Here is a 27,872-nt window from a genome sequence, read left to right on the forward strand (position 1 = left end):
CTCCGCCGATGCACCTCGGCCCTGACCTGGTGCTGAGCACCCTTATAATCCGACAACACAACTCATATGCTTCTCGGCCAAAGCGCCTCAAATCTGAACTTCTGCAGCACATCCTGTGCTGTCATTTGCAAGCATCTCTGCCAATGCACCTCAGCCCTGCCCTGCTGCAGCGCTCCCTGCTAATCCGTACTGAGATCCCCGGAAGCTCTGCCAATGCACCTCAACCCTGACCTGCTACAGCGCTCCCTGATAATCCGTACTGAGACCCAGTGCTTAATTTGTAAAAAACAGAAGTGCAGGTGCTGAAAATGTTGCCAAGGATGCCACAGCTCACTTCCTCCGGTGAGCCCCACTTTCAACACTCTCACTGCCTCAGTCTCTATCTTCTAACCCTGATCTGTTGTCTGTCCCCTAGGTCTTTGCTCTAAGAATCTAACCTCTAACCCTTCTAATTGTTTTCTATCATCTTTGTCACACCTGGTGTGTTACCTTATTCCCTGTATTTCTGATTTGCCCCCTATTCATTCTAGCCCTGCTCTTTTTCCTCTTCACTTTTATCCATGCTCTGCTCTCTCTCCCCTCGATCTTGGCTCTTTACTATCACTCTCTAGCAGTGATTATCTGTGTCTCCATTTGATCATTTGTCTGCTTTTTTCGTCTGTCCTGTCCTCTACATCCTTTCATTCTATCTTCTCTCCTCTTAATGCTCTCTTCTTCACATCATGACTGCTTTTTCCTTGTATCTGATTTGCTCTCCTTTTCTTCTACTTAGCTCCGTCTTATCTCTTTCCACTCCTGTTGTTTCTGTCTCCTCTTTACTCCTGCCCTCTCTCTCATCTATAACACTGCTGCTGCCTATGACCCCTGTCGTCAGCCTAGACATGTCCCTGATATTTTGAACTCTGCGTTTTCCTGTTGTCATACCTAAAGAAGTGGAAGATGGCGTGTTTTACTTTCTTACCTACACCAAGTGCAAAAATAAAATGTACACCAAATGAAAATGCTTTTTTTGCATATATTAATCAGTGCGGTATGACTGGGTTTATTGCGGAACAGACGGCTGCTCGAGCACAGCCGGTGATGTCACATCTAGTGCTGCCTGTAATTAGTAGGTCCAGGTATGGCGACGGCATCGCCATCCACTGCTCAGCTTGCTGTGACCCTGCCTGTTACAGCATAGGCATTGTCCCCTGCCTTAATGCTGCCAATGCCGGTAAGTATGGCTCTGGTGCCTATTGGACTTGCATGCTCAACAATTACCATGCTGCGGTGCAGCACACAGATTGTACAGGTGACGCAATGGTGCACAAAAGTTGTGTTGGTCCACAGCCACATCGAGTACATTGAGGATAGCAGCAAAACAGGGCTGAAGGAAATGCCTCTCTGGCTATGCAGCTCTGGCTATGCAGCAAGTGGAAAGTCCACACTTACTTTTGTTTATTCTTCCTCAAGAGTCCTCTCTCCCAAGTTCCAAATGCGCTCTTGCAGCTTCCTTGCCTCAACTCTGTCATGAGCCATCCCCCAGCTACAATTATCCAATGGTAGGCTTAGGCTCAGGCAGTGGCAGGGTGCAGCAGACTCGGGTAATAGAATTTATTTATTTATTTAGAAGGTTTTATAGAGCGCGAACAAGATCCTTGCAGATATCAGAGCGCTTTACAATGAACAGAGTTGAATATACATAAAGAATAGCAAGACACAATATAGCGAACAAGCATGAGATAAATAAAATAAAACACATAAAAAAAAGTACAGAAGCCTGGGATCATAGTTGTTGCTAGAACCAAAGCAACGAGTCTTGGATGAAAAAGGTTCAGGACCGGGTAGTGTAGTCAGGTACATTTTGCCATGAGAATCGCTTTTACTTCCTTTTTGAAAGATATGAAAGAAGAATTCAATCTGGTTTCAGGGGGAAGAGTATTCCAAATCCTGGACGCCATCCCAGAGAAGGATCGTTTATATGTTTTTTTTTTTATTGAATCTTTGAGGTTTCAGTAGAAGGTTATCTGCACCCCTAGAGGACCTTGAGCAACCAGAGATTGACAATTTCTGTGTGAGGTAAATGGGTGCCTTGTGGTGTAAGGCCTTATGTGTCATGCAAGCAATTTTTAGCTGGATTATTGCTTCAAACGGGAGCCAATTCAAGGATTTTAGGTCAGGGGAGATGTGGGAACTTCTTTTCGAGCCGGTGATGAGTCTTGCTGCATCGTTTATTGATGCTCTAAGGGGGGCTGTAGTTGCAATCCATACTTTGTCGATGACTTCTTGGATTTGTGATCGGCGTGATGACATCATCACTAACGTGGTGATACATAATCATACCTGCCTGGACATGCGTATGCTGGCCTGTCTATGAACATTTACCAGCCAGTCACCATGCAATGTATGTTATTCTTTTTATTTTGAATTTGAACAATGAATATTGAGACCACCATCTGCAGGGTCAGAAATTGTAGCCCCGGCCCTGTGAAAGAAGTGCCGGTGCTGAGCACCTGAAAGCACCTGCTCAAATTAAGCACTGCCGAGACCCCCGAAAGGTCTACCAATGCACCTCAGCCCTGACCTGCTGCAGCGCTCCCTGCTAATCCGTACTGAGACCCCCGGATGCTCTGCCAATGCACCTCAACCCTGACCTGCTACAGCGCTCCCTGATAATCCGTACTGAGACCCCCGGAAGCTCTGCCAATGCACCTCAACCCTGACCTGCTACAGCGCTCCCTGATAATCCGTACCGAGACCCCCAAAAGGTCTGCCAATGCACCTCAGCCCATACCTGCTGCAGCGCTCCCTGCTAATCCTGTACAGTGACCCTCCGGAAGCTCTGCCAATGCACCTCAACCCTGACCTGCTGCAGCGCTCCCTGCTAATCCGTACTGAGACCCCGGAAGCTCTGCCAATGCACCTCAGCCCTGACCTGCTGCAGCGCTCCCTGCTAATCCTGTACAGTGACCCTCCAGAAGCTCTGCCGATGCACCTCAGCCCTGACCTGCTGCAGCGCTCCCTGCTAATCCTGTACAGTGACCCTTTGGAAGCTCTGCCAATACACCTCAGCCCTGCCCTGCTGCAGCGCTCCCTGCTAATCCGAACCGAGACCCCCGGAAGCTCTGTCAATGCACCTCAGCCCTGACCTGCTGCAGCGCTCCCTGATAATCCGACCGAGACCCCCGGAAGCTCTGTCAATGCACCTCAGCCCTGCCCTGCTGCAGGTGGAGTCCATTACCTCGGCCCCCTGGCGCAGCCCCGTCTGCCCTATTTAGAGACTCCTGCTAGCCTGGAGGGGGACCTTGGGCTGTGAAGGCAGAGAATGCCATGATGACCCTCTTAACAGTACTGACATTTTCCTGAGTCTGTTCCATGTTTAAAGCTCCCACTAGGCAAACCTTTTTTTTCTTCAAAGAAAAAATACAGAAAATTGTTTTCTCTGAGCAGTACATAAAGTAGTGCACTCCCTGTGCATGGAGGCCATATGAAGTCTACCATTCCTCACAAGGCCTACATCTGAGGGTAAAATGAGTGACGGTAGCCCTGTCCTCAATGAGGAGGGTTACTGGATATGTGACTTGGTGAACTCATGTGGGATTGGCCACCAGGCCCATGGGTTGCACCTCTGGAGCAGGTGGAGTCTCCACCAGTGTAATCCTGGCACATCCACTCATTCTAAATACAGTGGGAGGCACGTTGATTTACAGCAGTGCTCCCCCGCTGCCAAATTTTAAAGCATACTAGTATCATTCAGAATTTAACAAAATGAACTTTGATTACGTTTCAAAGATACTGGCATTTAGAACTAATGTTTGCTTTTTTCAATTATCAGTCTTGCAACTGGGTTGGGAGTTTACACATGTACAATCTTATGTTTTGTAATTAAAGTTCTAAATGCATCTGTATGAATTATAAACAAATTAAACCTGACAATTGTTATGCACAAGTGTTGGAGTGAAAGAATGACTGTGTTTACTTGATCGGAAGGCAGGAAGCATATCTGTTCATGATCACATCAGCTCGAGGGCTTGGCACCTTTATTTAACAATTCAAATCAGAATCCCAGTGGCGGCTGGCTTGTAGAAAGGGTGGTAGGGGCGGGTGGGATGTTTGGGAGAAAATGAAAAGTAAAAAATAGTTAAAAAAAGTCATTACACTTACCATCCTGGTGCGTCGTCCTCCTCGCTCGGGTCTTCTCCAGGCAGGTAGGATCCAATGCAGGACCCAGAAAACGGCAGTAACCAATCCTGGTGCTGCTCTCATGCAGCAAGAAAGAAGCACCAGTTAAAGTCTGGGGACAGGTTAAAAAACTACTTGGTCTTCGGCGATTTTCACATTACACACCGGTTCTTCAGAATTCAGATCACCCAGAAATATTTCATGACTCCTATATACGGAGCTGGTGTACATTAGGGATAGAGCAACTCGGTTGTTTTTTATCTACTCAGGGAATGAAATCATTTGATGAATTAAAAAAAGACTATAACATCCCAAACAGGGATTTCTTTAAATATCTTCAAGTGAGAGACTTCCTGCTAAAAAAAGGGGGTGGCCGTATTAAATTTCAAATATGCCAAATCATAGAAAATATACGTAATAATACGCCCCCAAGAATTGGTGAGATTTATGAAAGCTTTAATACCTTACTCCCAGATGATATGGACAAACATGGGGCGGCATGGCAAATTAAACTAGAAGTCCCACCTAGCATTCCCCTTATGGCATATGATTTGTCACTTACTTACTTAATGTCCTTAAAACTACAGGCACAAATCTATAAAACATATTTTTCGCTGTACTATACACCGTATAAAATTGCTAAATGAGGGACAGGTAAGGGCACTACTTGCCCGCGATGCGCACTTCCTGCTGCAGACAGTGTACATATGTTCGCCACATGTAATACCCTACCAAACGTTATAAATGAAATATCTGGGTTTCTTTCGGACATCACCGGTGCTGGGATTAACATAACAACTGAAGAGATTATGCTGGGTTTCACTAATAAAGAACGTCCTAGACAGGTTCAAGGGGTAATCTTCGTGGCAATGGCAATCTTTCGACTATGTGTCGCATCAGCCTGGCTCGATCCCACTCCACCACCCCTCTCCCAATGGAATGCTAGATTACTTGCGACATGTAGCCTCGAGGTAGCCATTTATAAACAAAAGGGGCGTAATATTCGGCAGAGAGGCATGAAAATCTGGGCACCTTTGCTAGATTGGATACAGGCGCATTGAATATAGGAATTGAAAATTCCATTTTTTTTTTTTTTTTTTTAATCACCAAATAACGCAACTCAACCTCATTGAGAATATTAATTTCTGTCTCACTAAATCATTACAGAAGGAAATGTATGATTAAGAGTGTATTGAGTTTTGATGTTAATATGTTTTCTTTCTGTTCTTCTTTATCCCCTCCTTAGGAATTTGTATTTGTGTAATGTAAATCTCTATGTAAGTAATAATAGAAATACCTGTCCTCATGGGGGGTGGGGAGGAGGGAACCAAGGGCTATAAATAATATGTTGTAAAAATCAGAATAAAAAAGGTTTAAAAAAAAAAAAGAAAGAAGCACCAAGATTGGAGGGAGCAGCCTCCTTCAGTGCTCCCGAGGACACTAGAGCCTTATGCTGTCTTTAGACAGCTGGGTTAGAGAGGTTTAAAACGTGAATGTCTAGCTGGCCATATCAAGACGACCAGCCACAGAGACATGCGCACTTTAAACTTAAAGTGCCCTGCCCAGCCCAGCCCAGCCCTGCTTTCTGCTGCTGCCTGATTGGCAGCAGCAGAAATCAGAAATCCCCGCCCCATCCTTAATGATTGGCTCGTGACAGGGTTTTGAAAAAAATAAAATGGTAATAAATGAACTTCATTACCACTTTATTTATCCAACTCTGGGGCAATTTAGTTAGTGGGGCGATGCTTCTCCGCCTTAACGGAGGTGCCTCCCTTGCAGAATCCATATAAAATCACGCTAAATCATGTCAACAGGCCAACATAATTTAGCCGCATTCAAAGTAGTAACCGAAAAAAGAACAAAGTAGAGGTAAACCTAATTTAGAGAAAATTTGTGCAACATTCAAACAATCCAGCAATCATGCCTTCTGTATTTCTACTGCAAGAGGTAAAAAAAATGTGTATATATGTGTGGCTGTTTATAAAAAGCATTCATTTTTAGCTCTGGCTTGACAGCGCAGCTGTTGCCATACCTTATGCGATCAACAGATAAAGAGCTGTAAGGAGGACTTCAGGGAGAGGGGCATTAGCTCCTCCCAAATGTTGGGGTCCTTTAGTACAGGTTTTCATTGTGCAGAAGCTGTGTATTTCCACTGAAAAATAGTTATTGTTTTGAACTTTATGGCTGATGGGAAAGCGTATGCTCAATACAGCAAGACTGAGGTGGTAATGAGGGAAGCCTTTGATGAATGTCATAGGCCTGATCTGTTTATTAAGAAACGTTAGAGCAAAGGTAATAGGCCTGACTTAAAGCAAATGTTAACGCCTGCAGGCCTGTAAGGTGGATTGCCGTTATGTGTTATTAAAGCTTGTAGACAAGGATTGTGTTACAGGGACTCTTGTAGAATACCACACTAAACAAGGGTTGTGGTGTTGGGCACCCCCTGTCACAAACACCCAGGATATAACATTTTCACTATGTTATTCTGTTTCAGGAAGGGTGGTTTATTGTTTGCCGATTGTAATTTTTGACATATTTGTCAATTTCTGATTACTGAGAGAGGTCTTGGCTCTGCACAACAGTTCGGGCACTTGAGTACAGGTTTCGATTGGGAAGAATGGGATGTACGTTGTTACAACGCATGCTTTTACCACGCATGGTTTTACAACGCAGGTTTTTCAACGCAAGTCGTTACAACGACTTGCGTTGGGGGTGCTGGATAGTGAATAGTTTAATTTACTATTCCAACTCCAGTCCCCGTGGATAGTAGGGAAGGTGTTGGATAGTAAATTAAACTATTACCTATCCTAGAGCGACCCCCGGCGCAATTCGTTGTAATGACTTGCGTTGAAAAACCTGCGTTGTAAAGGCACTGCGTGGTAAAAGTTGCGCCGTAAAGGATGTTTCCCGGAAGAATGTGGGTGTTTGAGCTGAAAAGCGTGCTTGTGTTGCTCTATTTGCCTTATAGAATAGCTTATGCTCAATTCAGCCGGACTCAGTTGGTTGTGGCTCTAGGCCTGACCTTTTTATTATAAAAATATATGTCGAAGTTAGTAGTCCTTTCTTATTGCAAAAATCATATGTCAAGCAAATAGGCCTTTACAGGTGGATTTTTATTATGCTCTGGTAATACCTTTACAGGCATTTTATTACATGGAATCTCTCAGATTACTGCAATAAGCAACGATTTTGTTTGGTTGCTTCGCTAAATAAACCATGGGTTAGAAGAAACTCTGGGGTAAAAGACTTGCACTCCGTGACGGCTGCCACAAAAGTAGAGTGGAGGGGGATGGCGTGGGGAATAATAATAAAAAAAGCATACCTGTTGCAGATGCCGATGGACGCCTCTGGTTGTCTGCTCCCGGCGGTCACTGTGAGAGCACGTGCTCCCCGCTCAATCAAGACGCTGCTCTCATTCTATATGTAGCATGAGAGCAGCTTCAGGATTGGTCTGAATGGCCTGGTCTGCCACTCTGACAGTGCATGAAGTCTGTGATGTTTCTCCAACTCGGCTGTGCAAAACATCTGGGTTGGAGAAGTAGAAGTGCGCAAGTCGGTTTGGCCGGCCTAAGACGGCTGGCCAAACTGACATACGCACTTTACAGTGCCTATCGGCCCACCCTACACTAGCATTGGCTAAGTCAGTCACAGAAAAATAAAATGATATTATTGTTTTATTATCATTTTATTTTTCTGTGACTGACTGTGACCAGTAGGGCGATGCTCCTCCGCCATTATGGAGGAGCCGCCCCTGGTTGCACTGTGATAACCCTTGCTGGACCCTCTTAGGAGAAACTGGCTTATGTGGTTGCTGCCAGGCGCTTGCAATAAAAAAAACATGCAAAGCCCTCCATACATATACATAAATAGAGGATTTTGCAGTCTGCCATCTTCTGTTTGAGGGCCATTCACATCATTCATCTGCCCATGACAGCATACTGCATGGAGAAATGGGTTAGCCTTTTTTGCCATTGGGTCTATTGGCCTGTTAGTAACAAAACTTTGTCTGATCCCATGCATACATCTGCCTGAAAATGGGTGTGTTTTACTGTCTGGGCTGGCGACCCGTCCTTTAGTTTTCCATTTTTCTTCTTGATAAGTCAATTTTTATAACTTTCATTCTTAGTTAGACCCTTTTCATGTCTTTCTTTCTTCTTAATTTTAAGGGCAGCCTGCAGCTCCCTCAGACAGTGCAGCTGGGACACTTACTTGCATCTTATTACATATGCTTTGTGGTGCATCCTGTGTTGCCACTATTTCTAAAGTGGACGGGCGTCATGGAATGGTATTGTTCACAATGTGCCATAGCTTTACCATTCCAGGATCGCTATCATATTTAGAAGCATTCTTTTTGCAATATTGGATCAGTTCAATACTTTTACACAATCCTCTCTATATTTTAGCATGTGAAGATGGCATCAAGTGCAATGTTTACTAATCCCCAAACTTGGAACGGTATTGTGCACAGTGTATCATTTATTTTAACACTTAAGATGGCTAACACGTTGCTTCTATACATGGCAGCTAGGCTGAAACTTTAAAATAGTGGTACACTGTGTACAATATGATTGTAAGACGAACACCTGCTGCAATGTTTAATTTTAGTTTTGTTTTTGTTGGCAGTATGTTTTCATTTTTTTTACTTTTGTACTTTTAACTATCTTCTGTGTTTGAGTGTCTGTTTTATTGTGGATGAATAAGAGAGTGAATGCAAGAATGAGTCAGTGGGAGGATGGATCGATGAGTGACAATGCATGTAAGGTGACTTATTGAGTGCTGAAACTCACCAGTGACTGGAGAGACACTTTCAGTTATAAGCCAGGCCTATTGACATTGCCCATTGCTTGCCCCTCAGCTCTCATCTGTCCATCACCTGTTGTTTTTGCATTTGTCACCCCGAGTGGGATGGGTATGCTCAGACGTGAGTCCCATGCTCTCCACACCACTGGAGTCAAGCTATCCAGGCTGATGAAGGCTGATAGCCAGAAACCGGTCCTTGGATGCATGGGAGGATCTGGCTTGGCAGTTCGGGCTGGACTGTTCCCATGGGGCACAGGGTCAAGACTGATTTGCATATGGCTGGGTTCAAACTGGAATGGCATGGTGAGCAAAAAAAGGATGGATTTAGGCCCAGATCTCTGTACTAGGGTGAATGTATGACATTGTTCTGCATTCTGTCCATCACCTGTTGTTTTTGCATTTGTCACCTCGAGTGGGACGGGTATGCTCAGACGTGAGTCCCGTGCTCTCCATGCCACTGGAATCAAGCTATCCAGGCTGATGAGGGCTGAAAGCCCAAAACCGGTCCTTGGATGCTTGTTTCCAGTCCAGGGAGGACCTGGCTTGGCAGTTCGAGCTGGACTGTTCCCATGGGGCACAGGGTCAAGACTGATTTGCATATGGCTGGGTTCAAACTGGAATGGCATGGTGAGCAAAAAAACGATGGATTTAGGCCCAGATCTCTGTACTAGGGTGAATGTATGACATTGTTCTGCATTCTGTCCATCACCTGTTGTTTTTGCATTTGTCACCCCGAGTGAGACGGGTATGCTCAGACGTGAGCCCCGTGCTCTCCATGCCACTGGAATCAAGCTATCCAGGCTGATGAGGGCTGAAAGCCCAAAACCGGTCCTTGGATGCTTGTTTCCAGTCCAGGGAGGACCTGGCTTGGCAGTTCGGGCTGGACTGTTCCCATGGGGCACAGGGTCAAGACTGATTTGCATATGGCTGGGTTCAAACTGGAATGGCATGGTGAGCAAAAAAACGATGGATTTAGGCCCAGATCTCTGTACTAGGGTGAATGTATGACATTGTTCTGCATTCTGTCCATCACCTGTTGTTTTTGCATTTGTCACCCCGAGTGGGACGGGTATGCTCAGACGTGAGTCCCGTGCTCTCCATGCCACTGGAATCAAGCTATCCAGGCTGATGAGGGCTGAAAGCCCGAAACCGGTCCTTGGATGCTTATTTTCAGTCCAGGGAGGACCTGGCTTGGCAGTTTGGGCTGGACTGTTCCCATGGGGCACAGGGTCAAGACTGATTTGCATATGGCTGGGTTCAAACTGGAATGGCATGGTGAGCAAAAAAACGATGGATTTAGGCCCAGGTCTCTGTACTGGGGTGAATGTATGACATTGTTCTGCATTCTGTCCATCACCTGTTGTTTTTGCATTTGTCACCCCGAGTGGGACGGGTATGCTCAGACATGAGTCCCATGCTCTCCATGCCACTGGAATCACGCTATCCAGGCTGGTGAGGGCTGAAAGCCCGAAACCGGTCCTTAGATGCTTGTTTCCAGTCCAGGGAGGACCTGGCTGGCAGTTCGGGCTGGACTGTTCCCATGGGGCACAGGGTCAAGACTAATTTGCATATGGCTGGGTTCAAACTGGAATGGCATGGTGAGCAAAAAACTATGGATTTAGGCCCAGATCTCTGTACTGGGATGAATGTATGAAATTGTTCTGCATTCTGTCCATCACCTGTTGTTTTTGCACATGTTTTCTCATTGAAGCAAGGCACAGAGTGCTTTCTGATCATGTTTGATGGTTTTTGCTGATGCTACTGAAAACTGGCCGAATCCTGTGTGTCTCAAATCAATCACACTTTCCTTATTCAGACATAGGAGCCACTTTACAAATCCATTGAAAACATTGCTATCCAGTCCAAATATTAATAACAAAAATGTCCACAAAAATGACTGGATTAATTGTGACGTACCTTATACCTGTCAAATCATCTACCTACTAAGTGGACACTGCCAACATAAAGCAAGTAACGCAAGGATTCCACTGGGAGCGATCATTCACCCAAGTGCAAGCCATAGAAGAGGGGGGATCAATCCTGATACCTCCACTCGTCATTATCATAGCGTCAAGAACTCGTCTGGGTCCAGTTTGATGTGCAGTTTCTTCATTCAAAATAGCTTTAATACAGTTTTAGAACCAACATGTTTTTGCTCCTGTGAACCCACTGATGAGTCCTCTCAAGGCAGGATTCCAAGTAGTGGTTGAAGTTCAACCAGTTGTTCGTCTGTCCCAGGGAGGACCGACATGCATCCTCATATCAGACTCCAGATGTGGTCCGGTTGCATCCCATTTCAAGAATAAGAAAAACTGACCGTTGCATGGCATTCCTGCGAACACTAAAAATCTGCCTCTTCCCGCCCTCATGAGTGAAGGATACAGAGAACCACCTGAAACACAAGAGGAAGATGTGTGTGATGGCGTCTGCTTTCCCATTTCCTACATCACCTCTTGCTTATGCACAGCGATGTTCTCTGAACCTCACCCAGCACCTCCAGACTATGCGTCGCTAGCTTCCAGTGGGTTGGCTTCAGAGCCTGCCCAGAGATCAGGTCCTGCTCCCAATCTAGGCTGCAAACAGCCGAAAGCTGAGTGCTGCCTAGCTTGGGAAATAAGGTACATCAAGGAAAAAAAAGATTGACATTCACTGAAATTATCTCAGTAAGAAACTAAGTATGGTTCCGACTCTAATGCATACAACCACTGAAATTCAACAGTTATGGTTATGAATGCATACGGCTCCTGTCATAACTCACAGCATCTGCTGTGCAGAAAACACCCATTTGCCAACAGCACAGGTGAAGAAGAATGGTTAACAGGCGAACAACATGAATGATGCTGTGAGTTATGTTGTGACACTTTTCAGTGACTTTGTAAGTTTGAACCATAGCTTTAGTTTTTAACTGTGGTCTTCGAGTGATATATTTTTGGTGAGGTTGAGTATGTCAGATGCTTTTCTGGGTCTGAGGGTCAGAGCATTTGTTGGGCCTCATCTTGGTTTCAGATACCAGGACCATCTCAGAAGGCATGCACTCTAGGGACGGCATAAGCAAACATGCGCACTAGGGATAGAGAAAACACAGTCCTTGGTGCCACCTAGTGATGTTGCTGCATTAGCTGCATCTGGGGCAGCCGCGGCCCGTGCAGGTAAGAGCAGTGGGACGTTGGAGATGGGGTGGTGGGGGGGATTTCGACAGCGACTGAAAAATAATTATTTATTTAATTTACGCTCATGGTCGTCTGTCGAATTCCCCCTTACCCCCCCAGACCCCCTCCCCCGCAACCCGGCCCCACTGCTCTTACGTGGCTGAACTGGGGGCATTGCCGGCTTTAGGGTGGGGCGAACCGTGCTTTTTGTGACCAGCAATTTCATGCAAAAATAAAAATGTCACATTGACAGTGGTGATTTAAGTATTTGCTGGAGAGTTTTGTTTAGTGGAAGTTTTGACTCGTAAGCAAGGAGGGTTAATGTACCTGCTGTAAAGCTCACCTTTTAACTTGGAGAGCACATATTTGTATTCCATGGAGATAGCCAAGTCGTTTCATGATTTTGTCATAGAGATCCTTTTGTTACTTGCATAAATTACAATTCTTGTACTATAGCACTGAGAGCTATTAACCAGCATCAAACAGCTGAACGCAAACGTCAAGTCATTGGTTTAGAAATGTATTGTTTTTTTCCTCTCAGTCTTTCTTTGTTTTTAACGGATGCTAAAAAAGGGTGCCTTTGGGTAGTTATATTTTCAACCCTAACCATTGCATTACAATCACTCTTAACATTCAATGTCTTCCAGTATGGACGATATGCAACTCATACACCTTGTAGCCCTCATTTCCTATACAATGATATACAGTTATATGAGTCATTAGGGCATATTCTCAAGGACTTATCACCGAGTTATCTGCACTTTATCGTAGCCAAACTGGTGATAAATTCATCGCCCCATTCACTAGCTGGTGCTAACAGCCGATATCACCAGTTTACCTGCGATAGCAGCCGCGAAAAACATTGCCACAGATGACCCCTGCAACTAACGCTAATGAGATGCAGAGTAGGCGTTCCCGTACATAAAGCCGCCAAAACACCACTTTGCAACATTCTCAACGACCAGCCAGATCGGCGATAAGATCACAAAACAGGTGATAAGGCGCGTTAGCATCAGGGATCTAACACCTGCTCTTACCTGGTGTAAAGTCGGACGATAACCTGCACCATAAAAGGGAGCCCAGCCCAGAGCCACACCAGAAGAACAACAGATGCCATGGAGCTACTGATCATGCAGCTCGGAGCCCCAAGAGAGCCACAACACCCACCGCCACCACCCCCAGGCCTGCAACCTCCCCCTCGGACCCTCCGCACTCCCCCCGAACCGCCACAGAGGCAGCGCAGGCAAAGGGAGCGGACCTTCAGAAAATGCACCAGCATCACAGACCTAACACCAGAGTATGTCATTGCCCACTACAGGCTCAAAAAGACAACCGTCCTCCGCATCCTGAATATCATTGCCCACAGGCTGACGGAAGCAACACAGCAGACAACCAACATCCCTCCGCAGACAAAGCTGCTGGCTGTGCTGCATCTGTTGGCCTCTGGTACCTTCCAACCAACAACTGCCATAGTCTGAGGAGTCTCACAGCCAGCCCTATCAAAGTTCCTCACAACTGTCTTGGATGCCATAATCAGCTTGGGACCCCAGCACCCCCACACTGCGCAGGAACAGCTGGAGACCAAGCAAGGCTTCTACGCCATAGCTGGATTCCCGCACAGGTTGGTGGCAATTGACTGCACACATGTCCAACTTGTGCCCCCTGCCGACACTAGACCCAATTACCGCAACAGAAAGCACACGCATTCCATCAATGTGCAGGCAAAGTGGACCACGGGGGACACTTCACCAATGTCGTCACCAACTACCCAAGCAGTTTGCAAGATTCCTACATCTTCCGAGAGTCCATCATCAACTGGCGCTTCCAGGATGGCACCAATGGAAATGCACTGCTCGTTGGTAAGTACCAAATGAATACACCCCACACCCCAACTCCACAATCAAGCAACTCACAACTCTGGGAATGCACATGTTACAAACTCACATACAACATGCCAAACAACATGCCCACCCACCAGACACGACAGCACAACTTACTGTGGTAACCTGGGCTAGCCATGTACATGAGCCATCAACGGCATGGCACCTCAGCCACACAATAGCAGATTGGGGGAGAGGTGGGAACCAGGCATGTGCAAAGGAGGCAAGTGACCCATGAATGAGAATGTACACAATGCCAAGTATGGCGTGGATGTGATGGCCAGACTGCAGTATGCAGACCACAGACATGTCCATGTCGACATATACTGCTGGCGTTTGGAGTGTAGTGGACAGTGGACGCAACCATGTTACACCAGGCAGTGGGGAAGATCGCGGAAATGTAGCTTGTTACGTCCCTTCCTGTAAGCGTGAGCGGAGTGGGCTGGCCCGGTGTACACCAGGCCAGCATAGGGGTGTGAATAAAAAAAAAAGAACGTAGCTCTGGGTGTGGTTCTCTTCCGGAATGGCCAACGTGTCTTCCAGGGCGCCGCCTCTCATCCCACCACGAGGCTGATGCCATGAGTGGTGTTGCCTGCGATCCTGTGTGCCTGCTGCACCCCAGGACGCTGGTCTCCGAACCCGTCTTGCCTGCCCCTGCACACCCAGGACTCACTGCTCACCTGCCAACAACGGCGTGTGTCAAAGAGGCCCCACCACGTGCCGGTGCATACTCCAAGCCCGAGTCTCCTCAGACCATCGCTGGCCTTCGCGACACAGGCCCTCAGCACTCCTTACTCGTTGACGTACTCCACCGCTGCCTCCAGCCTACACTACGGTCACACATTTGGTAGGTCACACATTTGGAACTGAGTCTTGATATCCTGATGGCCGAGTTTTTATGTTAATGGGACATTTGATACCACTGTACTCCCTTCGATGTGGTGCCATCAACTCTGTGCATAGCATTCCAACCACACATGTCTGTGGTCCCTCGCTGACTACTGCCTTCGACCCACACTGCGGTCCAGTAGATCACACATTTGGAGCGGAGTCTTGATTTCTCAACGGCTGAATTCATATCATTGTACGCAAGGAGATGAGTAAGAGGAAGATGCGTTTCAGTCCGGAGCAAAAAGGATCATCGTTACGGAGGTTATCGAACACTACCAACAACTGCTCTGGTGTCACTAACTCTGTGCATCGCGAGCCAACGACACATGGCTGTGGGCCCCTGCTGACCGCTGCCTCCAGCCTACACTGTGGTCGAGTAGGTCACACATTTGGAACTCAGCCTTGACTTATGTATGGCAGAGTTTATAACATTGTACAGGCCTCATCGCAGACTGCATCCCCTTTCAGCTCCGGTGCCATTAACTCTGTGCATTGCAAGCTAACGACACATGGCTGTGTGCCCCTGCTGTCCGCTGCCTATGGCCTACACTGCGGTTGAGTAGGTCGCACATTTGGAGCTGTGTCTTGATTTATTTATGGCAGAATTTATATCATTGTACAGGCCTCATCGCAGACTGCATACCCTTTCAGCTCCAGTGCCACAAAGTCTGTTCCCTGACATTCATGGACACTCTCTGGTTGAACTTTGGTGGCGTTTGAGTCTTGGCCTGGGGGTTGTTTTCACCATCATGTTGGTGATACTGACTTGGTGGTAAAAACGAGGCTCTAGCATTCAACTCCTCCATTTGCCTGTTTCTGCTGGCTTCTGCCCTCTGCATCATGCCCTGGAGGACACCTGCCACTGTCCCCCACAACCCTCCGCGACATTTACCTTCGACATCGACAAGGACCCGCTCAGCTCATGTGGCCCACCTCAGTGTACCGCAAGTCACCGGCCCGTGGCGGTGTGTCTGTGCCTGCCGCAGTGTATCCAGGGCCACTAACTCTGTGCAGCTCAAGTCATGGACTCTTGCTGTTTGAACTTTGAACTTTGTCTGATCACTGTTGTAGTTGTTGCCAGCACCAACCAGCCCCTGAGGGGTGGCTTACACTCACCCCACACCAATCCAGCACAGGCTTCACTGGACATGTGACCCTGGTAAAAAAAGGGCCCGGGGCACGTGCCCGTAGCCAGTCCCACAAACTATCTAAGTGTGTCCGTGTGGCCATTTTGTATGCATGAGGGCCCCGGGCCCTATCGCATTACATACTGCTGTGTACATTGGACGCAACCATGTCACCATAGGGAGTTGGGTAGACCTGGGCCAAGTAGCTGTGTTGTACCACCCTGTGAGCGTAAGCGGAGTGGACTTGCATACAACAGTCCAGGGTAGGGGTATGGTTAATCAACCCGGGGCTCTGGGCGTGGTTACGTTTCGGCCTTGCCAAGAAAGTAACTAATTTGTGTGTCTCTGTTGTAGTGTTGGCGCCACCCATGCCGTAATGGACAAAGTTGCTATGTAGCATGCCCCCGGAGTGCGGGCTTGGCCAAAGGGGTAAATGAGGGAGCGCAAGCCCGCTCGGGGTCAGGGATCATACATGTCAACTGTTGTGTGTGTCGCTATTACCACAGCATAAGCCAAAGGTCTACCCTTAACCGCATGGCGAGTTCAGCCAGCCATGAACTCTACATCTGTGTCTGTCCTGTCCTAACCATAGGCCTACACACACGTGGCCGCCCACCTTCAACGCACAACATCACTGTGTCGTTGTCATGCTTGTGGACATGCACAGACAGGCATGACAATGGTGTGCCGTAGGAGTGCAAGTGATGCAACTGTGCTACGCACAATTGTAAATAGGCCCGGGAGGATGGAGGAGCAGCAATGAGGCAATGTAATACACATTGATGCCCAACATTTGCTACAAGCAGTACATCAAACAGGAATCACAAAGTCACACATATCACACACCAATGTACCAGTGAGCCTGCCAACACATAATGCAGAACAAACTTTTGACTCATGGCTCTCTGCAATGGCACAGGTGATCAAGGATATGCACTCTGCGCTTGGATGATTACACCCATCCGAGCCCCGAACACACAGGCCCGGAGGCAGTCCAATGCGGCCCACAAACTCACCAGAGGCATTGTGGAATGCACATTTGGCGTGTTGAAGTCACGTTTCAGGTGCCTGGACATCACATGTGGAAGGCTCCTGTACAGCCCAGATACTGAGTGCAAGATGATCATTGCATGTTGTGTGTTGCACAACAATGTGTACGCATCAATGCCCCATGGATACAAGTGCCAGATACACCAGATGATGATGAGGAAGATGAGGCAGGTGGACCACACCCCACTGCAGCCGCAGCAGGAATAGCCAATAGGAACACTATCATTGATAATTTCTTCACATGAGAACGTCACAATGTGACAGTCCTTAGCAATCATGGGGCAGTACAAAATGACCACAGGCACAGCATGTACAAATAAATGCATTCCAAGACATATTCCGTGAGTGCAAGTTACTCATCTGTACAAGCACATCACTCAGATAAGTGTAAATGCGACATGTAGTGCTAACAATTTCATAATTTTATGATAGATGGTGGGTCTGTCACCTCTGTACAGAGAGGCTGTTTAGGTGTCACATATTCGAAATGCCAGTTCTGTGTGACACAGATAGTACGGAATCCCACTCTTCGGCGTTTCACATGTGTCCCAAATCATTACATGTAGGCTGTCATTTGTGACATACAAGTGACACCAGGGCTTCTTATGGGGTCAAATATGTCCCACCATGATGCAGGCATGCACCCTGTGCCTCAAGTCCCACAACATGAGCAACATGGACGTAAGGGGGAGTCACTGCCCCTACATTCGTCAATACTTTCACACTTGATTGATCATAGACATGACACGTCTGTGTGCAGGAGGTGTTGATTATCCCTCTGCAATGTGAAGGGAGGATGCGGTTTCAGAGTGTGTTCCATGTATGTTTACGCATTGGCGAAGTTTACATACAGACTGCATGACAATGTACTTTGTGAATGTTTGTGAGGTGATGCCTATTTGATGTGGGACAATGGACATTTGTTCTACATTATGGGTGTGGGGTTGTTCTCTTGCATCGTCCTCTAACCGTTTTTTTCTCTGCTTTTATGGTGCATTTTCCCGGATGACGCAAGGGAATTGCAGCCCTGTCGCTGGTTATCGCTGAAATAATGTATCACGGTTTAGGACATCGCCGCTTTTTTTACTTTCGTGTTTCGCATTTTTGCGGCATTGTGTTGATTTTAACGCGGTAACTTGATGCGTTATCGTGAGACTATCGCATAGTACCGCCGTGTTAAGAATACAACGTTAACATGGCGCTATTTTCCCGCGATGGACTGCGATGTGAAGAGTTGCATTAAGGTAATTTTGCATTAATTATTGAAGTTCTTGAGAATATCCCCCATTGTCTTTGTACAATATGTATGTGTGTGATGTAAGGCGCTCCGACACCCTACATTGGCAGGAGTAGCACTATAAAAAAATCAATAAACGTGAGAGAGGGATATTAAGAGAGGAGGGGCACTGTTGGTGGGTGGTAGTGAGGAAATCCATGGAAAAGGAGGTAATTGTGGGGGGGCCAACAAAGATTGCCGCACCGGCAAACAATATCTTGGAAGCTTGCTTGGCCCACACTAACTACCTGTAGTAGTAGTGCTATGCTGTCATTTGCAAGCGGTTGTTAGAAGTGGACACTTCTATGGAGTGCCCAGGCGCTCTATAAATCTTTCATTTATTCATTAATTCATGTGACATCTTGAGAAGACATTCATTCGGAATTATATAAGTTCCACACCTCTAATGAATGAGCGAATGAAAGTGCGACTCTGGGCACTGAATTGCCGCAGGGAGCATCCATTTTAGGAGCAGTGCAAGCAAGAAAGATTCAGAGAAGTTGAAATTACTTTTCTGAATGGAAAGTTGGGTGGATTTGCCGCTGATAGTTCCAAGGAGCGGATTTGTAGCAGGGAGTGACAATTATGCATCCTGTCAAGCTGTGTCTAGCAGATGAAATTGGTAGCCAGCTCAGAGAACATAGCATAGACAGATTCAACTGAAATGCGAAAGAGGTGCTATACAAGACTTGGAACCCATGGGAAATAACGCTGTAAGAGTTCTCGGGATGAAGTGAACCTGATCATTAATGGCACCAAACAGATTCCTCTGCAGCCTGCTCACAACACAATACATGGTGGGAAGAGAGGCCAGTGACCAAAATCACTTTTTATTTCTTAAAACAATGGCAGCCGATGTGCGTTTCGCCCTCCTGGGCTTCTTCAAGGCTTGCTTCACTTCTGTTTTATCTTCAGACGAAAGCGCCTTAACTGAGACACTTTTTAGCCACTGCAGTCTTTTATATTTAATCTAAAGCGTCCTGTTTCTTTTAATGATGCTTATCTCGATTGCAAACCATCAACCCCATTATCACTGGTAGTTAGAAGCAATATCAATCCATAAAACACGGGACCATGATAAGTCCAATCGTATGTCTCTCCGGGTCCCAGTAAAATTTATTTAATTTTACTTTCTTGAAGAGCATGGTAGCTACTATTTGCCGCCGGGCTGCTCTACTTTCCAAAATGTGCTCTGTCATGCCTTCATTGCTTCCTTATCCCCCATCCACTGTTCTATTGCTCTCCTACCCCTCCTAGCCTTTTAAATGGACTTTTTATTTTATTTCATTTGTTTGAGAGTTTTCCAGCTGCTATTTGTTGATGTTTACTGATGGCTGCTCCACATTCCAAGAAGCGCAAATGAAATGGCATTTTTAGGTCTCGCCCGTCAATGCGCATGCGCATTGAGCAGAGCGAGACTATAGGGGCTTAAACAGAGCTTACCTAGACTGGCGATTTGATGCAGTGCATGTGTACTTTTAACTCAATGCGCAAGTGCAATTAGTTAAAATGCGCGTGCACAGCATCAAATCGTCAGCTTGGTGCCGCCAGCAGCTCTTCCCGCTCTGCCCCCTGCTGCATCAAAGGCTTTGCGCTCTGCCTCAGCCCAGCCATTCTCCTCCCCTAATTTCCCCCTGCTGCATCAAAGGCTTTTTCACGGCCGGCTTGCTGTGCTTTCAGTTTCACGGCCGGTCGGCCGTGTCTTCTTTTCTTTTTTCATTAATTGAATGCGCACACAGCTGCAAAGGTCTGCCTCCTCCGTCACTGGTAATCTCCCCATCTCTTGCCCACAACGAATGGATAACCAAAATGTATAAAACCGCCTCATGAGTGCTGCAAAGCCCACAGCCCCCCTCCCCTCCGACAAACTTTAAGAAATCCAGGAATACTGCTGATTTCATCTCAGTCGTTAAGAGCCCGCAGCTTCTCAGAACCAGCTTGCTTTTTTTTAGTCATGCCATAAGTATGCGCTTTATCCACATCCACCACCACATCCACATCCACCACCACTTCCACCACCACATCCACCACCACCACCACATCCACCGCATCCACCACCACCACATCCACCACACCCACCACCACTACATCCACCACACCCACCACCACTACATCCACCACCCCATCCAGCACCACCACCACCCCATCCACCACCACCACCGCATCCACCACCACCACTGCATCCACCACCACCGCATCCACCACCACATCCACCATCACCACCACATCCACCACCACATCCACCATCACCTCCACCATCACCTCCACATCCACCATGACATCCACCGCCACATCCACCACCACCACATCCACCACCACCACATCCACCACATGCACCACCACCGCATCCACAACATGCACCACCACAGCATCCACCACCATATCCACCACCACATCCACCACCACCACATCCACCACCACATCCACCACATCCACCACCACATCCATCACCACATCCAACGCATCCACCACCACTTCCACCACCACCGCATCCACCACCACCACATCCACCGCATCCACCACCACCACATCCAACGCATCCACCACCACATCCACCACCACATCCTCCATCACCTCCACAATGACATCCACCGCGACATCCACCACCACATCCACCATATCCACCACATCCACCACACCCACCACCACATCCACCGCATCCACCACCACCACATCCACCACATCCACCACCACATCCACCACCACATCCACATCCACCACCACCACATCCACATCCACCACATGCACCACCACCGCATCCACCACCACATCCACCACCACATCCACCACCACTTCCACCACCATATCCACCACCATATCCACCACCACCACATCCACCGCATCCACCACCACCACCACCACCACCACATCCACCATCACCTCCACATCCACCTCCACATCCACCACCACATCCACCACCACATTCACCACCACATCCACCATCACATCCACCATCACATCCACCGCCACATCCACCGCCACATCCAGCACCACATCCACCGCCACATCCACCACATCCACCACACCCACCACCACTACATCCACCACCCCATCCACCACCACCACCCCATCCACCACCACCACCGCATCCACCACCACCACCGCATCCACCATCACCACATCCACCGCATCCACCACCACCACATCCACCGCATCCACCACCACATCCACCACCACATCCACCACCACATCCACCACCACATCCACCATAACCTCCACATCCACCATGACATCCACTGCCACATCTACCACCACATCCACCACCACCACATCCACCACATGCACCACCACATCCACCACCACCGCATCCACCACCACATCCAACACCCCATCCACCACCACCACATCCACCACATCCACCACCACCACATCCACCACATGCACCACCACCACATCCACCACCCCACCACCACCACATCCACCACCACATCCACACATCCACCACCACCACATCCACCACCACATCCACCACCACCACATCCACCACCACATCCACCACATCCACCACCACACCCAACACATCCACCACCACTTCCACCGCATCCACCACATCCACCGCATCCACCACCACATCCACCACCACATCCACCACATGCACCACCACCGCATCCACCACCACATCCACCACACCCACCACATCCACCACCACCACATCCACCACATGCACCACCACCGCATCCACCACACCCACCACCACCACATCCACCACCACATCCACCGCATCCACCACCACCACATCCACCACATCCACCACATCCACCACCACATCCACCACATCCACCACCACATCCACCACCACCACATCCACCACATGCACCACGACTGCATCCACCACCACATCCACCACCACTTCCACCACCACATCCACCACCACCACATCCACCGCATCCACCACCACCACCACATCCACCATCACCTCCACATCCACCTCCACATCCACCACCACATCCACCACATGCACCACCACCGCATCCACCACCACATCCACCACACCCACCACCACCACATCCACCACCACATCCACCGCATCCACCACCACCACATCCACCACATCCACCACCACATCCACCACCACTTCCACCACCACATCCACCACCACCACATCCACCACCACCATATCCACCACATGCACCACCACCGCATCCACCACCGCATCCACCACCACTTCCACCACCACATCCACCACCACCACATCCACCGCATCCACCACCACCACCGCATCCACCATCACCTCCACATCCACCTCCACATCCACCACCACCACCACATCCACCACCACATCCACCACCACATCCACCACCACATCCACCACCACATCCACCATCACATCCACCGCCACATCCACCACCACATCCACCACCACATCCGCCACCACATCCACCACCACCACATCCACCACACCCACCACCACTACATCCACCACCCCATCCACCACCCCATCCACCACCACCACCCCATCCACCACCACCACCGCATCCACCACCACCACCGCATCCACGGCATCCACCACCACCACATCCACCGCATCCACCACCACATCCACCATCAACACCACATCCACCACATCCACCACCACATCCACCATCTCCTCCACCATCACCTCCACATCCACCATGACATCCACCGCCACATCCACCACCACATCCACCATGACATCCACCGCCACATCCACCACCACATCCACCACCACCACATCCACCACATGCACCACCACCGCATCCACCACCACATACACCACTGCATCCACCACCACATCCACCATCATATCCACCGCCACATCCACCACCACATCCACCACCACATCCACCGCCACATCCACCACCACCACATCCACCACCCCACCACCACCACATCCACCACCACATCCACACATCCACCACCACCACATCCACCACCACATCCACCACCACCACATCCACCACCACATCCACCACATCCACCACCACACCCAACACATCCACCACCACTTCCACCGCATCCACCACCACCACATCCACCGCATCCACCACCACATCCACCACCACATCCACCACATGCACCACCACCGCATCCACCACCACATCCACCACACCCACCACATCCACCACCACCACATCCACCACATGCACCACCACCGCATCCACCACCACATCCACCACACCCACCACCACCACATCCACCACCACATCCACCGCATCCACCACCACCACATCCACCACATCCACCACCACATCCACCACCACCACATCCACCACATGCACCACGACTGCATCCACCACCACATCCACCACCACTTCCACCACCACATCCACCACCACTTCCACCACCACATCCACCACCACCACATCCACCGCATCCACCACCACCACCACATCCACCATCACCTCCACATCCACCTCCACATCCACCACCACATCCACCACATGCACCACCACCGCATCCACCACCACATCCACCACACCCACCACCACCACATCCACCACCACATCCACCGCATCCACCACCACCACATCCACCACATCCACCACCACATCCACCACCACTTCCACCACCACATCCACCACCACCACATCCACCACCACCATATCCACCACATGCACCACCACCGCATCCACCACCGCATCCACCACCACTTCCACCACCACATCCACCACCACCACATCCACCGCATCCACCACCACCACCGCATCCACCATCACCTCCACATCCACCTCCACATCCACCACCACCACCACATCCACCACCACATCCACCACCACATCCACCACCACATCCACCACCACATCCACCATCACATCCACCGCCACATCCACCACCACATCCACCACCACATCCGCCACCACATCCACCACCACCACATCCACCACACCCACCACCACTACATCCACCACCCCATCCACCACCCCATCCACCACCACCACCCCATCCACCACCACCACCGCATCCACCACCACCACCGCATCCACGGCATCCACCACCACCACATCCACCGCATCCACCACCACATCCACCATCACCACCACATCCACCACATCCACCACCACATCCACCATCTCCTCCACCATCACCTCCACATCCACCATGACATCCACCGCCACATCCACCACCACATCCACCATGACATCCACCGCCACATCCACCACCACATCCACCACCACCACATCCACCACATGCACCACCACCGCATCCACCACCACATACACCACTGCATCCACCACCACATCCACCATCACATCCACCGCCACATCCACCACCACATCCACCACCACATCCACCGCCACATCCACCACCACCACATCCACCACACCCACCACCACTACATCCACCACCCCATCCACCACCACCACCCCATCCACCACCACCACTGCATCCACCACCACCACCGCATCCACCATCACCACATCCACCGCATCCACCACCACCACATCCACCGCATCCACCACCACATCCACCACCACATCCACCATCACCACCACATCCACCACCACATCCACCACCACCACCACATCCACCACATCCACCACCACCACATCCACCACATGCACCACCACCACATCCACCACCACATCCACCACACCCACCACCACCACATCCACCACCACATCCACCGCATCCACCACCACCATATTCACCACATCCACCACCACATCCACCACATCCACCACCACATCCACCACATCCACCACATCCACCACCACATCCACCACATCCACCACATCCACCACATCCACCACCACATCCACCACATCCACCACCACATCCACCACATCCACCACATCCACCACCACATCCACCACCACATCCACCACCACCACATCCACCACATCCACCACCACATCCACCACATCCACCACCACATCCAACACATCCGCCACCACTGCCACCACCACCGCATCCACCACCACCACATCCACCGCCACATCCGCCATCACCTCCACATCCACCATGACATCCAACGCCACATCCACCACCACATCCACCACCACCACATCCACCACCGCATCCACCACCACATCCACCACATCCACCACTACATCCACCGCATCAACCACCACCACATCCACCACCACATCCACCACATCCACCACCACATCCACCACATCCACCACATCCACCACCACCACATCCACCACCACCACATCCACCACATGCACCACCACTGCATCCACCACCACATCCACCACCACCACCACATCCACCGCATCCACCACCACCACCACATCCACCATCACCTCCACATCCACCTCCACATCCACCACCACATCCACCACCACATCCACCACATCCACCACATCCACCACATCCACCACCACCACATCCACCACCACATCCACCACACCCACCACCACCACATCCACTGCATCCACCACCATCACATCCACCACATCCACCACCACATCCACCACCACATCCACATCCACTTCCACCACCACATCCACCACCACCACATCCACCACATGCACCACCACCGCATCCACCACTGCATCCACCACCGCATCCACCACCACATCCACCACCACATCCACCACCACTTCCACCACCACATCCACCACCACCACATCCACCGCATCCACCACCACCACATCCACCATCACCTCCACATCCACCTCCACATCCACCACCACATCCACCGCCACATCCACCACCACATCCACCACCACATCCACCGCCACATCCACCACTACCACATCCACCACACCCACCACCACTACATCCACCACCCCATCCACCACCACATCCACCACCACCACCGCATCCACCATCACCACATCCACCGCATCCACCACCACATCCACCGCATCCACCACCACATCCACCACCACATCCACCATCACCACCACATCCACCACCACATCCACCACCACATCCACCATCACCTCCACCATCACCTCCACATCCACCATGACATCCACCGCCACATCCACCACCATATCTACATCCACCATGACATCCACCGCCACATCCACCACCACATCCACCACCACCACATCCACCACATCCATCACCACCGCATCCACCACCACATCCACCACCACATCCACCACCGCATCCACCACCACATCCACCATCACATCCACCGCCACATCCACTGCCACATCCACCACCACATCCACCACCACATCCACCTCCACCACACCCACCACCACTACATCCACCACCCCATCCACCACCACCACCGCATCCACCACCACCACCGCATCCACCATCACCACATCCACCGCATCCACCACCACCACATCCACCGCATCCACCACCACATCCAACATCACCACCACATGCACCACCACTGCATCCACCACCACATCCACCATCACCACATCCACCACATCCACCACATCCACCACCACATCCACATCCAGCACCACTTCCACCACCACCACCACATCCACCACATGCACCACCACTGCATCCACCACCACATCCAGCACCACCACATCCACCACCACATCCACTGCATCCACCACCACCACATCCACCACATCCACATCCACATCCACCACCACTTCTACCACCACATCCACCACCACCACATCCACCACATGCACCACCATGAGATCCACCGCCACATCCACCACCACATCCACCACCACCACATCCACCACATGCACCACCACCGCATCCACCACCACATCCACCACCGCATCCACCACCACATCCACCACCACCACCACCACATCCACCGCATCCACCACCACCACATCCACCACCACCACATCCACCACCACATCCACCACATACACCACCACATCCAACACATCCACCACCACTTCCACCACCACCGCATCCACCACCACCACATCCACCGCATCCACCACCACATCCACCACCACATCCACCACCACATCCACCATCACCTCCACATCCACCATGACATCCACCGCCACATCCACCACCACATTCACCACATCCACCACATCCACCACCACCACATCCACCGCATCCACCACCACATTCACCACATCCACCACATCCACCACCACCACATCCACCACCACCACATCCACCACATGCACCACCATGACATCCACCGCCACATCCACCACCACATCCACCACCACCACATCCACCACATGCACCACCACCGCATCCACCACCGCATCCACCACCGCATCCACCACCACATCCACCACCACCACCACCACCACCACCACATCCACCGCATCCACCACCACCACATCCACCACCACCACATCCACCACCACATCCACCACCACATCCAACACATCCACCACCACTTCCACCACCACCGCATCCACCACCACCACATCCACCGCATCCACCACCACATCCACCACCACATCCACCACCACATCCACCATCACCTCCACATCCACCATGACATCCACCGCCACATCCACCACCACATTCACCACATCCACCACCACCACATCCACCGCATCCACCACCACATCCACCACCACATCCATCACATCCACCACCAAATCCACCGCATCCACCACCACATCCACCACATCCACCACCACATCCACATCCACCACCACTTCCACCACCACATCCACCGCATCCACCACCACCACCACCACCACATCCACCACCA

This window comes from Lissotriton helveticus, chromosome 1_1 (genome assembly GCF_964261635.1).
Source record: "Lissotriton helveticus chromosome 1_1, aLisHel1.1, whole genome shotgun sequence".
Taxonomy (NCBI): Eukaryota; Metazoa; Chordata; class Amphibia; order Caudata; family Salamandridae; genus Lissotriton; species Lissotriton helveticus.